Source organism: Salmo trutta, chromosome 1 (assembly GCF_901001165.1).
Source record: "Salmo trutta chromosome 1, fSalTru1.1, whole genome shotgun sequence".
Classification (NCBI taxonomy): domain Eukaryota; kingdom Metazoa; phylum Chordata; class Actinopteri; order Salmoniformes; family Salmonidae; genus Salmo; species Salmo trutta.
In genome coordinates this window covers 32,303,699-32,315,258 of record NC_042957.1, presented here as the reverse complement: position 1 = coordinate 32,315,258, position 11,560 = coordinate 32,303,699, and positions in this window count along the sequence as shown.

Sequence of the window (11,560 nt, the reverse complement as noted above, 5' to 3'; positions counted from 1 at the left end):
TCAGTGGATTAAGACGTCGTCCTGTATAGAAAATCTACATTTCAGTGCCTTCTATCCCAGTCCTCTCCGGAGTTCTCCTTTGCATTTTCCTGACCCCGATTTCTCAGTTTGCAGCTATGATTAGGATCCCCAAAGGAATTGGCTCTGTAGCGGGGCCAGGCCAACAAGGCTGGGGGTTTTCTGCACTCCGTGGAGGCAACGGATCCCTCTGGATGTGGAAATAGATTTCAGTCAGAGTCTGGCTCTAATTGTAGCTGCTCAAGGTCCTGCCCATGTCGTGGCACATTTCGCTCAAAGTGTTCAGCCTAACGGAAAAGGACTATCCAGAACACTCACAAAGGACGTATGCCCTCCTTACTGATATCTCAATTCTTGACTTATACTCTCTCTCTCTTTCCTCACTTTTGTAGTTTACAAAACTATGGTCATTGGCTACTTTTTCTGTCGTTGCAGAAGTTACTCTGAGCATTGAGAAGCATAGCAGTTTTAATAATTAAAGAGCATATTGTCTGCCCTTAATGTCTGCCATAACTTTTCAAGGAGACTGTTTGTGTTCTATTAACTATAATTCACAGCAGGGGTCATTTAAACCAAATAGACCTCGAAACTATAAAAAGATTGCATGGCGAAACGTCCTTCACTTTGCCGTGATGAATGACTGGTTCCCTCCGCTTCCCATTTCCTTTTGAAGGTCAATTATTTTTCGAAAAGTATAGGCATGAATTAAAGCCTTGTCCATTCTGTTCACATCCCTGGAATAGGGAGAGAGAAAAAAGATCCCATGGATATTGAAATTTGATTTAGACCCAGGTGATTTAAATCTTTAAGTAGTCTCCAAGCTAGGTGAGAAGAGAAAGATAGGCTACTGTTCTTCTCCTTAATGATCATGGTGAGTTGATGAGGTAGGATCTGAGAGAAAACGGGCACAAGTTAGGATTAATCCTTCATTTTTTCATATTAGAGAGCTTCCGTCTAACACAAATACCACCATCACTTCACTATGCACTTCCATGCATGGCAGTCCATTCTAAAGACCAGCCAATGGCTGTTGAGGTTGTACACCTTCTGACAAATGACCAGCAGCAGTTGTTTATCATGCAGGTAATTAGGCCATTACAAATGACACAGCTGTTGGTAAAGCAAGGCTTCTGTTACCGACTGTGTGCTCACTGGCACGCCTGGAGCCAAGAGGGTGTAAAAAAAACAGAGAAAACAGAGGAGAAATCAATACTATATTACCTCAATTAAACTTGATTAACCACGGGTCCCCGAGCCGAAGGTGTGGAGAGAGAAAGCTTGAGAGACAAGGCAGCCAGCAGGCTACATGTTGGGCTACTGAGGAGCCAATAAATGACGGTCACTATAGAGGTTCCATTTCGCTTTGTATCTTCACCCAAAATAAAGAAAAAACGGTATAAGATTATTTGAATTGATAACAAATAGTGCACTACATGTATGAAATTCTTGTGTATGCCAATGTTTCAAGGAATCAAATGGTAACATGCCTTGATGAATTGAAATGATCATGTTAAAAGGTGGAATCCGCATTAGGGGAAACAGCGCCCCTGCTTGTCCCAGCACAATTGTTATTGTTTTTGTTTTGTTTATGAAAATGGAGGAAAGGAGCATCCAGGCATGGTGGTGAACAAAATAGATAAATTGTAATATACAGTCTGCTGTTCTATCATGTGTGCAATGATTTCAGAATTCATTGTTTGAAGTAACTTCTTTGTTGTTGTAATATTGCAAAACGGACGAGGCAGTTTAACCATTACTGATTCCAGCTTTAACCGAATGTTTGCTTTCATGCATATTTTAATTAAGAGACGGCAGATGGAATAGCTCTCAAAGTAAAACAAAGTGCGTTGTTTACTTTCCTGTCTATAGGGAGAAACGGAATGGTGGATGGGAAGTTGATCATAAGATTCTATTAACAGAAGATAAACACAAACAGAAGCAGACACTAGCAGCTAACTTTCAAGGCCAAAACCAGATTAGAAAAAATCCTCTGTCTTTGCAATGATCATCTGAGGTATTTATGAATAGAGAATAGATATCACTGAATAGTGAATAGGTAGAAAGAACATCTTGTTACAAATAATAAAATCTAGGCAGACATACACTATTGTACATTAAGAATAAACTTTATTCCATTTATTTTTTTGAACTTGTACCACACCTATCCAAAGATAACAGTAGTCATGTTCACATTGATATTATTCATGAGAAATGTCCAAGGCTCACCTACTTTTCAAAAGACACATTCACTAATAATGGGTGCTACCTCATTCCTACCTCAATCTATTTATTTTCCCGATGATATCAGGAAAGCAGGTAGAATGAGGTAGAACCCGTTACTAATGAATGAAATAGTATTTGTACATTTGAAAACATTGTCCAACCTACAATGGAACTTGATAAATGACTCATTTAATGTAGTGACAAATGGTGCAGAAACGTCTTTTTAATATGATTCATTTTAGTCTGAGCATATATGAGAACCGCTCATAAGTGCCCACACACACACACACACACACAATGCGTGCACACACTGAGCATACACTGCGCACACACATCCATGCGAAAAGGATATTACGCTTCAATCACGTGACAATCCCTTCCAAAAATCTCTACCATATACAGAGATGACCAACTCCCACCGCAGACTTCAGAGGAGGAAAGGAAACTCAGACACGGCACATAAACAAGTTAATCAGTCTGCCCCTCAAACCTGATGCCTACGCAGAAACGCCACTACAGCAATTTCCCCTCTGTTGTGTCGACCAGCATCTACAGTAAGTGTCTGTCTGGGCCTATGAAAACATTTCCTTCAACACATTTTGCTCTCATGCCTTACTTTAAGTCAGAGATGGGCAACGTTGATGGGGGTGGGGGCCAAGAAAAAATAATCATGAGGGGCTCGCTGGTCTGCCTCGCGGGTCTGCCTACCCACATCCATACCTACACATGCAGTCAGAGCCACCCTAAGAAACATTTTGTTGGGGGACCCCCGCGACCTTGCAGGCAAAAATGTTGTGGTCCCCGTTTTGACAGCAGAGAGAAAGAAAAATGTCATAATTCTACACATTTTGCCATGGGATGTAAAGAAAATACTGCAGTTTTAAATCAAGTTTGCAGCAATTGTACACATTTGGCATGGGGTGGGGAAAAGTTTTTACAATTGTATAACTCATTTCATCCAATTCTACTCATTTTGCTATGGGGCAGAGATAAAAATGAGCAGTTTTAACAGCTAATTTCATGCAATTCTACACATTTTGCCATTGGGAGGAGAGAAATGTTTGCGGTTTTTAATATGATATTTGAATGAGCGTGGCTTACAAAATCAATGTGGGCCCCCCAGTTGGTAATTCGACCATGATTACTAAAATGTAGATAGCTAGCCATTAGACTAATTTACCAATCTAAAAATGTTTAGCTCACATGGGCTAATTGACTGACTGTCAGTGACTGACATACAGTGGGGAGAACAAGTATTTGATACACTGCCGATTTTGCAGGTTTTCCTACTTACAAAGCATGTAGAGGTCTGTAATTTTTATCATAGGTACACTTCAACTGTGAGAGACGGAATCTAAAACAAAAATCCAGAAAATCACATTGTATGATTTTTAAGTAATTAATTTGCATTTTATTGCATGACATAGGTATTTGATCACCTATCAACCAGTAAGAATTCTGGCTCTCACAGACCTGTTAGTTATTCTTTAAGAAACCCTCCTGTTCTCCACTCATTACCTGTTTTAACTGCACCTGTTTGAACTCGTTACCTGTGTAAAAGACACCTGTCCACACACTCAATCAAACAGACTACAACTTCTCCACAATGGCCAAGACCAGAGAGCTGTGTAAGGACATCAGGGATAAAATTGTAGACCTGCACAAGGCTGGGATGGGCTACAGGACAATAGGCAAGCAGCTTGGTGAGAAGGCAACAACTGTTGGTGCAATTATTAGAAAATGGAAGAAGTTCAAGATGAAGGTCAATCACCCTCGGTCTGGGGCTCCATGCAAGATCTCACCTCGTGGGGCATCAATGATCATGAGGAAGGTGAGGATCAGCCCAGAACTACACGGCAGGACCTGGTCAATGACCTGAAGAGAGCTGGGACCACAGTCTCAAAGAAAACCCATTAGTAACACACTACGCCGTCATGGATTAAAATCCTGCAGCGCACACAAGGTCCCCCTGCTCAAGCCAGCGCATGTCCAGGCCCGTCTGAAGTTTGCCAATGACCATCTGGATGATCCAGAGGAGGAATGGGAGAAGGTCATGTGGTCTGATGAGACAAAAAATAAACTCCACTCGCCGTGTTTGGAGGAAGAAGAAGGATGAGTACAACCCCAAGAACACCATCCCAACCGTGAAGCATGGAGGTGGAAACATCATTCTTTGGGGATGCTTTTCTGCAAAGGGGACAGGACGACTGCACCGTATTGAGGAGAGGATGGATGGGGCCATGTATCACGAGATCTTGGCCAACAACCTCCTTCCCTCAGTAAGAGCATTGAAGATGGTCGTGGCTGGGTCTTCCAGCATGACAACGACCCGAAACACACAGCCAGGGCAACTAAGGAGTGGCTCCGTAAGAAGCATCTCAAGGTCCTGGAGTGGCCTAGCCAGTCTCCAGACCTGAACCCAATAGAAAATCTTTGGAGGGAGCTGGAAGTCCGTATGGCCCAGCGACAGCTCCGAAACCTGAAGGATCTGGAGAAGGTCTGTATGGAGGAGTGGGCCAAAATCCCTGCTGCAGTGTGTGCAAACCTGGTCAAGAACTACAGGAAACATATGTTCTCTGTAATTGCAAACAAAGGTTTCTGTACCAAATATTAAGTTCTGCTTTTCTGATGTATTAAATACTTATGTCATGCAATAAAATGCAAATGAATTACTTAAAAATCATACAATGTGATTTTCTGGATCTTTGTTTTAGATTCCGTCTCTCACAGTTGAAGTGTACCTATGATAAAAATTACAGACCTCTACATGCTTTGTAAGTAGGAAAACCGGCAAAATCGGCAGTGTATCAAATGCTTGTTCTCCCCACTGTAACAAGAGAAAAACCGCTGGTGCACAACCAAATTTTGTAAATGCACCTTGTGTATTCTACTATTCTAACTCTCAACAATAAGTCGAGACCCCGACTGAGTACATTTTTTTTTTAAATGTATTATTTAAAAATATTGTGTGGAAATTGATCCGTAGGCCTACGAAAGGAGCTCGGACGCCAGTTGTCCATCCCTGCTTTAAGTATAGCAACTAGTCAGCTTAATTTGTCCTGGAGAGATAAGGAATTGGTTGCTAATTGAATAGCTATTTGAAATCACAGTCTCTGTCAAGTCTGAAGACACGATAAACTGACAAGCTGACCGATGGGGAAAAGGAGAGAAAATAGGGCAGGAGCTGACAGAAAACCTACATTTACACGCAAAGCCCTATTCATACACACAACTCCCTCCTCTCCCTCCCTTTCTCTGCCTTTGATAGGGAGGCGCTACAAAGCAGAGAGGGAGCTTCAAACGAGCTGCACATTAATATTTTAAAAAGGGCACTCACTACTTTTGATGTGTGGAACCTTTATGCAAATGTACTAGTAGATACAGGTCCCAGCAGAGAATGTGTTGCTTTATTATTTGTTCTGGAACATTTTTCTTGATAAATTTAAATGAACTTTTCACACTCCCTCTGCAACCCTGAGAGCTGGAGAAAAGGACAGTTAAAATCCTCCGCCTCCAGCAGTGTGTGTATGTATGCGTTTGCAAATAAACAGCTGGCCACAGTGAAAAGCCTATACCACTAACGAGGGAGTCCCTGTAGATAATGACCCTGAAAATAATGCAACATCATTCATGTGTGAGTCTCAATGTCATAGGATACTGCCTCTGCCAGGTAATTGTACACTGACTGACTATATTGTATAGCATGATTTGGCATGAGTGTCATAGTGAGACGAATGCAATTATCGGCTGGCTTCTCTGAACACTTTCTTTGGACAGTGAAGCTAAAACTTTTAATTTGGCTCTATACAACAGCGTTTTGGATTTGATCAAATGTTTCATATTAGGAGACAGTACAGAATGTCACCTTTTATATGAGGGTACTTTAATACATATTTGTTTTACTGTTTGGAAATGAAAGTATTTGACATAAGTGAAATGACATGACATAAATGACATAAGTATTTGGACAATTTCACTTAGCGAAATTGGTGTATTAAATTTAATCAAAAGTTTAGTATTTGGTCCCATATTCCTAGAACACAATTTCAACATCAAGCCTGTTACTCTATAAACGTCTTGGATGCATTTGGAAAAAAATTTGGGTTGTGTTTCAAATTATGTTGTGCCCAATAGAAATGATTGGTAAATAACGCATTGTGTCATTTTGGAGTCACTTTTATTGTAAATAAGAACAGAATATATTTCTGAACACTTCTACCTTAATGTGGATGCTACCATGATTACGGATAATCATACATAAAATTGTGAATATTGATGAGTGAGAAAGTTACAGATGCATAAAGATCATTCCCCCAAGACAAGCTAACTTCTCCCCATTATCATGGGAGGTTAGCATTTTCGTAGGTATAGGATATTTATGCCTCTTATTCACGATTCATTCAGGATTATCCGTAACCATGGTAGCAGCCACATTAATGTAGAAGTGTTCAGAAACATTCAATTCTTATTTACAATAAACGTGACTACCAATGTGAAATAAGATGGTGTATTTCAGGATAAAAAGGTAACTACATCATCTGAAGTGAGGTAACAGCTATGAAGAAATGTAGATACGAGAGGACAACCGAAGAGAAATGGGTTTAATGTGAATCATGTGTACTTCAAGACATTAGTTTAGCTCTACATTCATTTTACGTCCACTGCTTTCCCTCAATCGTTCCGGAACAAGACGGCCAAGAATCTATTTTACAGGCATTTCAAAAAAACAAGCCTCTCTTACTGTGAGAAAAAAAAAAGATCTTAGCTTTGCTGAGACTTAGCCATGCATAAACATGAACTCTCAAAGTGTTGCCACATTTGAACTTATTGTAATACGGTTTATGAAGAAAAACGAAGTGTATTTCTGAGAGTCGATCCAGTTTATGTTCGCTAATACAGTACATCTGAAATGTCAAACGTTTGAAATGTCAATATGAACAAAAGTCACCGATGTAAATGTGCTCTTTTTATGGTTGGCTGTGGGAGTTAAGGTTCTCTAAGAATATTAGCCTTCCCACTCGTATTGAATTTTATAACTTATGCATGTATTTATGTAAGTGTACGGGTCATATGTCACCCAATCGAATAATCAGCTGGAGAAACTTTGTGGAACATAAGTCATGTTAAAAGATCACAATGATGAATAACAGCTCTAACGCATTTCTACAGCTTTTCTAAGTTCCCTGAATATCTGAGCGTGCAATACTTGTGAGCACATGGGTAATCGTGACCCGCAACCACTCATATTGTCTCTATGTAATTTGGGGGGAGGGGGGGGAGAGAGAGAGAGAGAGAGAGAGACAGTCCCCATAATGCAGTTCTCCATCAGAGGGAGAGACTGTGACCCAGACAAAACTGGTTTTCTATTAATTCTGTGTCAGAGTTCATTTTTCACTGCAGTATGTGTAACACAAGAATGCAAATGATTCACATTCACCATGTCCAGTAACCTCTACATTTGATGCGTGTGTGTGTGCGCGTGTGCGTGTCTCAACTGAGTAAATTATAGGCTCCTATCGTAAAGGACAGCAGAAACAACCGCTATAATAGACTCTGTTAAAATTAGAGACTACCTCTGGGACTAATACATAGCATTGATTCCACAGTCATTTATGACCTTGTTTAATTCTTCATCTTTTCATCAAATTCCTATCTAGATGTTAATCATTGTTTCAGTGACAAAGCTAAACACAACGTCGGAATGTATTCGTACACAGAGTACACAAAACATTAGGAACACCTTCCTAATATTGAATTGCACCCCCCCCCACCCGCACCCCCCCTTTTGCCCTCATATCAGCCACAATTCGTTGGTGCATGGACTCTACAAGGTGTCAAAAGCGTTCTACAGGGATGCTGGCCCGTGTTGACTCCAATGCATCCGACAGTTGTGTCAAGTTGGCTGGATGTCCTTTGGGTAATGGACCATTCTTGATATACGCGGGGAACTGTTGAGCGTGAAAAACCCAGCAGTGTTGCAGTTCTTGACACAAACCGGTGCGCCTGACACCTACTGTACTACCGTACCCCGTTCAAAGGCACTTTATATTTTGTCTTGCCCATTCACACTCTGAATGGCACACATACACAATCCATGTCTCAATTGTCTCAAGGCTTAAAAACCCTTCTTTATCCTGTCTCCTCCCATTCATCTACACAGACTGAAGTGGATTTAACAAGTCACATCAATAAGAGATCATAGCTTTCAGCTGGATTCACCTAGTCAGTCTATGTAACGGAAAGAGCAGGTGTTCTTAATGTTTTGTACACTCAGTGTACGTACGTATGCATTATATTGCGTGATAGTTCAGACTATTTATTCTAGTGTAGATGTGCCAAACCTCTATCACACTATAAATTCAGACATGTTTTATATTCTTCCTCTCCTTTTGGGTACTGACAAACTTAAATGACCGATACTTCAGTTCCACTTTCTGAGCGGCAGTCAGCCATTTACAAAGCATCCATTTCCTACACCTTTTTCACCGGACACCCATTTTTGGCAGCAACTCCTGTGCCCCAGTGAAACCAAGGACACGTACAGCTCCCTATAAACCAGGTTTCGGCTCAGGCAAAATAAGGATATCTGTCAAGCTAGTGGATGTGGACAGAGCATGTTTCTACAGGAGGTATCCAGATGGCCAGTCAAGGGGATCTCCCAGGGGTGCCCTCAGGAATGACAATGACATGCTGAGAGAGACAGACAGCCAGCCAACGTTACCAGCACCAAATCCAAAATGCAACAAGAACATGGTCCTGTTCTGGCTAAGATTTCAGATACGGACAACAATTACACAGACTTTGCACTGCCTACACTTTCGTCCAATATGTTTTCTGATAGCTATAAACAGTACATTCCCACACAACATAGTCAATATGCAGGGCATACATGAAATTCATATTTAAAAACACACACACACACACATATATATATATATATACTGTTCCTAGGCTGTCATTGTAAATATAATCATTTGTTCTTAACTGACTTGCCTAGTTAAATAAAGAAACACTTTTTTTTTTACTCGTCACCATTGGTGAATAAAGGTTAAATATATATATATATATATATATATATTTTAACCTTTATTCACCAATGGTGACGAGTAAAAAAAAATGTGTTTCTTTATTTAACTAGGCAAGTCAGTTAAGAACAAATGATTATATTTACAATGACAGCCTAGGAACAGTGGGTTAACAGCCTTGTTCAGGGGCAGAAGGACAGATTTTTACCTTGTCAGTTCGGGGATTCGATCCAGCAACCTTTCGGTTACTGGCCCAATGCTCTAACCACTAGGCTGCCTGCCGCTCCATATAAGGAGATGTGAATCAGCCAGAACCCAGGAGGTAGGTGACCGCCATGCCATCCTCGGGCTATGACAACCCACAAATTAATTTCCACCCCTGTGATTGGATCAGGGCAGATCCCAGCGCTAGGCTATACCCTGCCAGATGAGGCTCCACCTCACCACTCGCTGACCACCAGCTGTCCCCAGAGGTTGGAGGGTTTGTTGAGGGGTGATACCAGGGTGATACCTGGGACCATGGGGCTTTTTCTCCTGTCAGCGAATGAAAAGATAAGCGCCAGCTCAAAGTCCCCGCTGTGGGCAACACAATCCCTGGGTGAATTCACCCAGAACGTCTGCAGCATGATAGAAAGGCAGCTCACCCAGGAGAGAAAGAAAGAAAAGTGTCTACCCTCCCTCACTGAACGTGTTGGCTTTTCTTAAATAGAGACCGCTGGTGTAGTTGACTATATATCCCCTGAAAGTAGTGCTGGCTGCTGTGTACGTACCCCCCAAACCTCTCCGACCACTGCAGGAGACGTGGACAGCTGAAGAGCTCCCTCTCTCTCAGTATCCATCTCTCTCTCTCCCTCCCCGTTCTACCCTTCATGTTGTCAACTGTATAGTCATCTAACACAATGTTCAGTTGGCTTATGCCTAATTAGTAAGATGCATTTCAATCAAGTGGAATTCACCTTTACAGAGACAAAACTGAAATGTCTGAATTGTAATAATTCCTGAACAAAGCTAAATACTGTGGGGTCACCGTGAAAATGAGCTTATTAGACCTATCATTAGTGGGGCATTTAAATGTTGAGTAAGAGGAATACCTGATTAAACCCTTCTGCACTGTAATACTTGTTAAGTTAGATGTTTTTGAACGTCGTATTTAGAGGAGACAGAAATTCATGTTAATCATGTATTCATAACCAGAACATTCAATGATGACCTGCATTCAGTCAGACAACATGCATTCAGGCCTGCATGAATAGCACCCATATGATGTAATAGCAGTGTTGAATCAAAGAGAGCAACCCAGAGAGACACTACTGTGAAGGTCCTTCTTGTGCTCTCACAGTTGCACTACTCTGCTGTTTTACTGTCTTTCTCATGTTTAATTTCCTTCTCTGCTTAACAACAAACAGGCTATTAGATGTTTCTCATCGTTACAAATGGTCGTTTCGACAAGCAGAATTGTTCCTTTCAGCATTTTCGATTCTACCTGTAAGAGATTCAAATGTCAAGTGAGCACATTGGCATTGTTCCTTCTTCCCTCCGGTTGGGGACAGCATGGAGAGTACACCTGAGACCATTATGCTTAGAGTAGAGAAGTGCTTAATATCTTTACACTCCAGCTAAGAAATACACCATTATCAATTCAAAAATCCAAAGTGTTGAACTAATAATTGTACAAAATGGCCTCATTGCTTTTGCCATATCGGGAAATGAGTCTCAACATCAAGGTTAAACTTAATGGATGACTGTCTTTGACGACAATGAGACAATACGCATTTAGCACGTCATTTTATGCAATGAACTACAAACAGTGACATGTATAATCCATGTATAACCTAACTCTTCAGAGACAGAACAAGAAGAGGGATACACAGTGTACTGAGGCCATTTATAGCAAGCTGTTAAGACTACAATTCTGAACCGTACTGTACAACATGCCCTGTGAACATGCTTCGGTGTTACACAAGAAAGCACACAAATGAAGACATTTTATAACAACTTTCCCACCATAACCAAGTGGGGGTGTTAAGTGATCCCAATATCTTTGCATAATTATTTGAGAGCTCCTTCTCTGTGGGAGGTTTTACTGCAATAAACGTTTGCTTGTCCTGAATAACTCATCTTCCTCCTACATTCCACCCTGTACAACAAGAGAAGCCATAAGGAAAATGTTCACTCTTTCCCTTTCAAGGAATCGGAAGATCACCAAGAGGGTGTCAACACCTTTGACAGGTTGTGTGGAATCACCTTTCTCTGCAACCCCTGTCTCAGTCTCAGTCCTAGTGGGTCAGACTGGG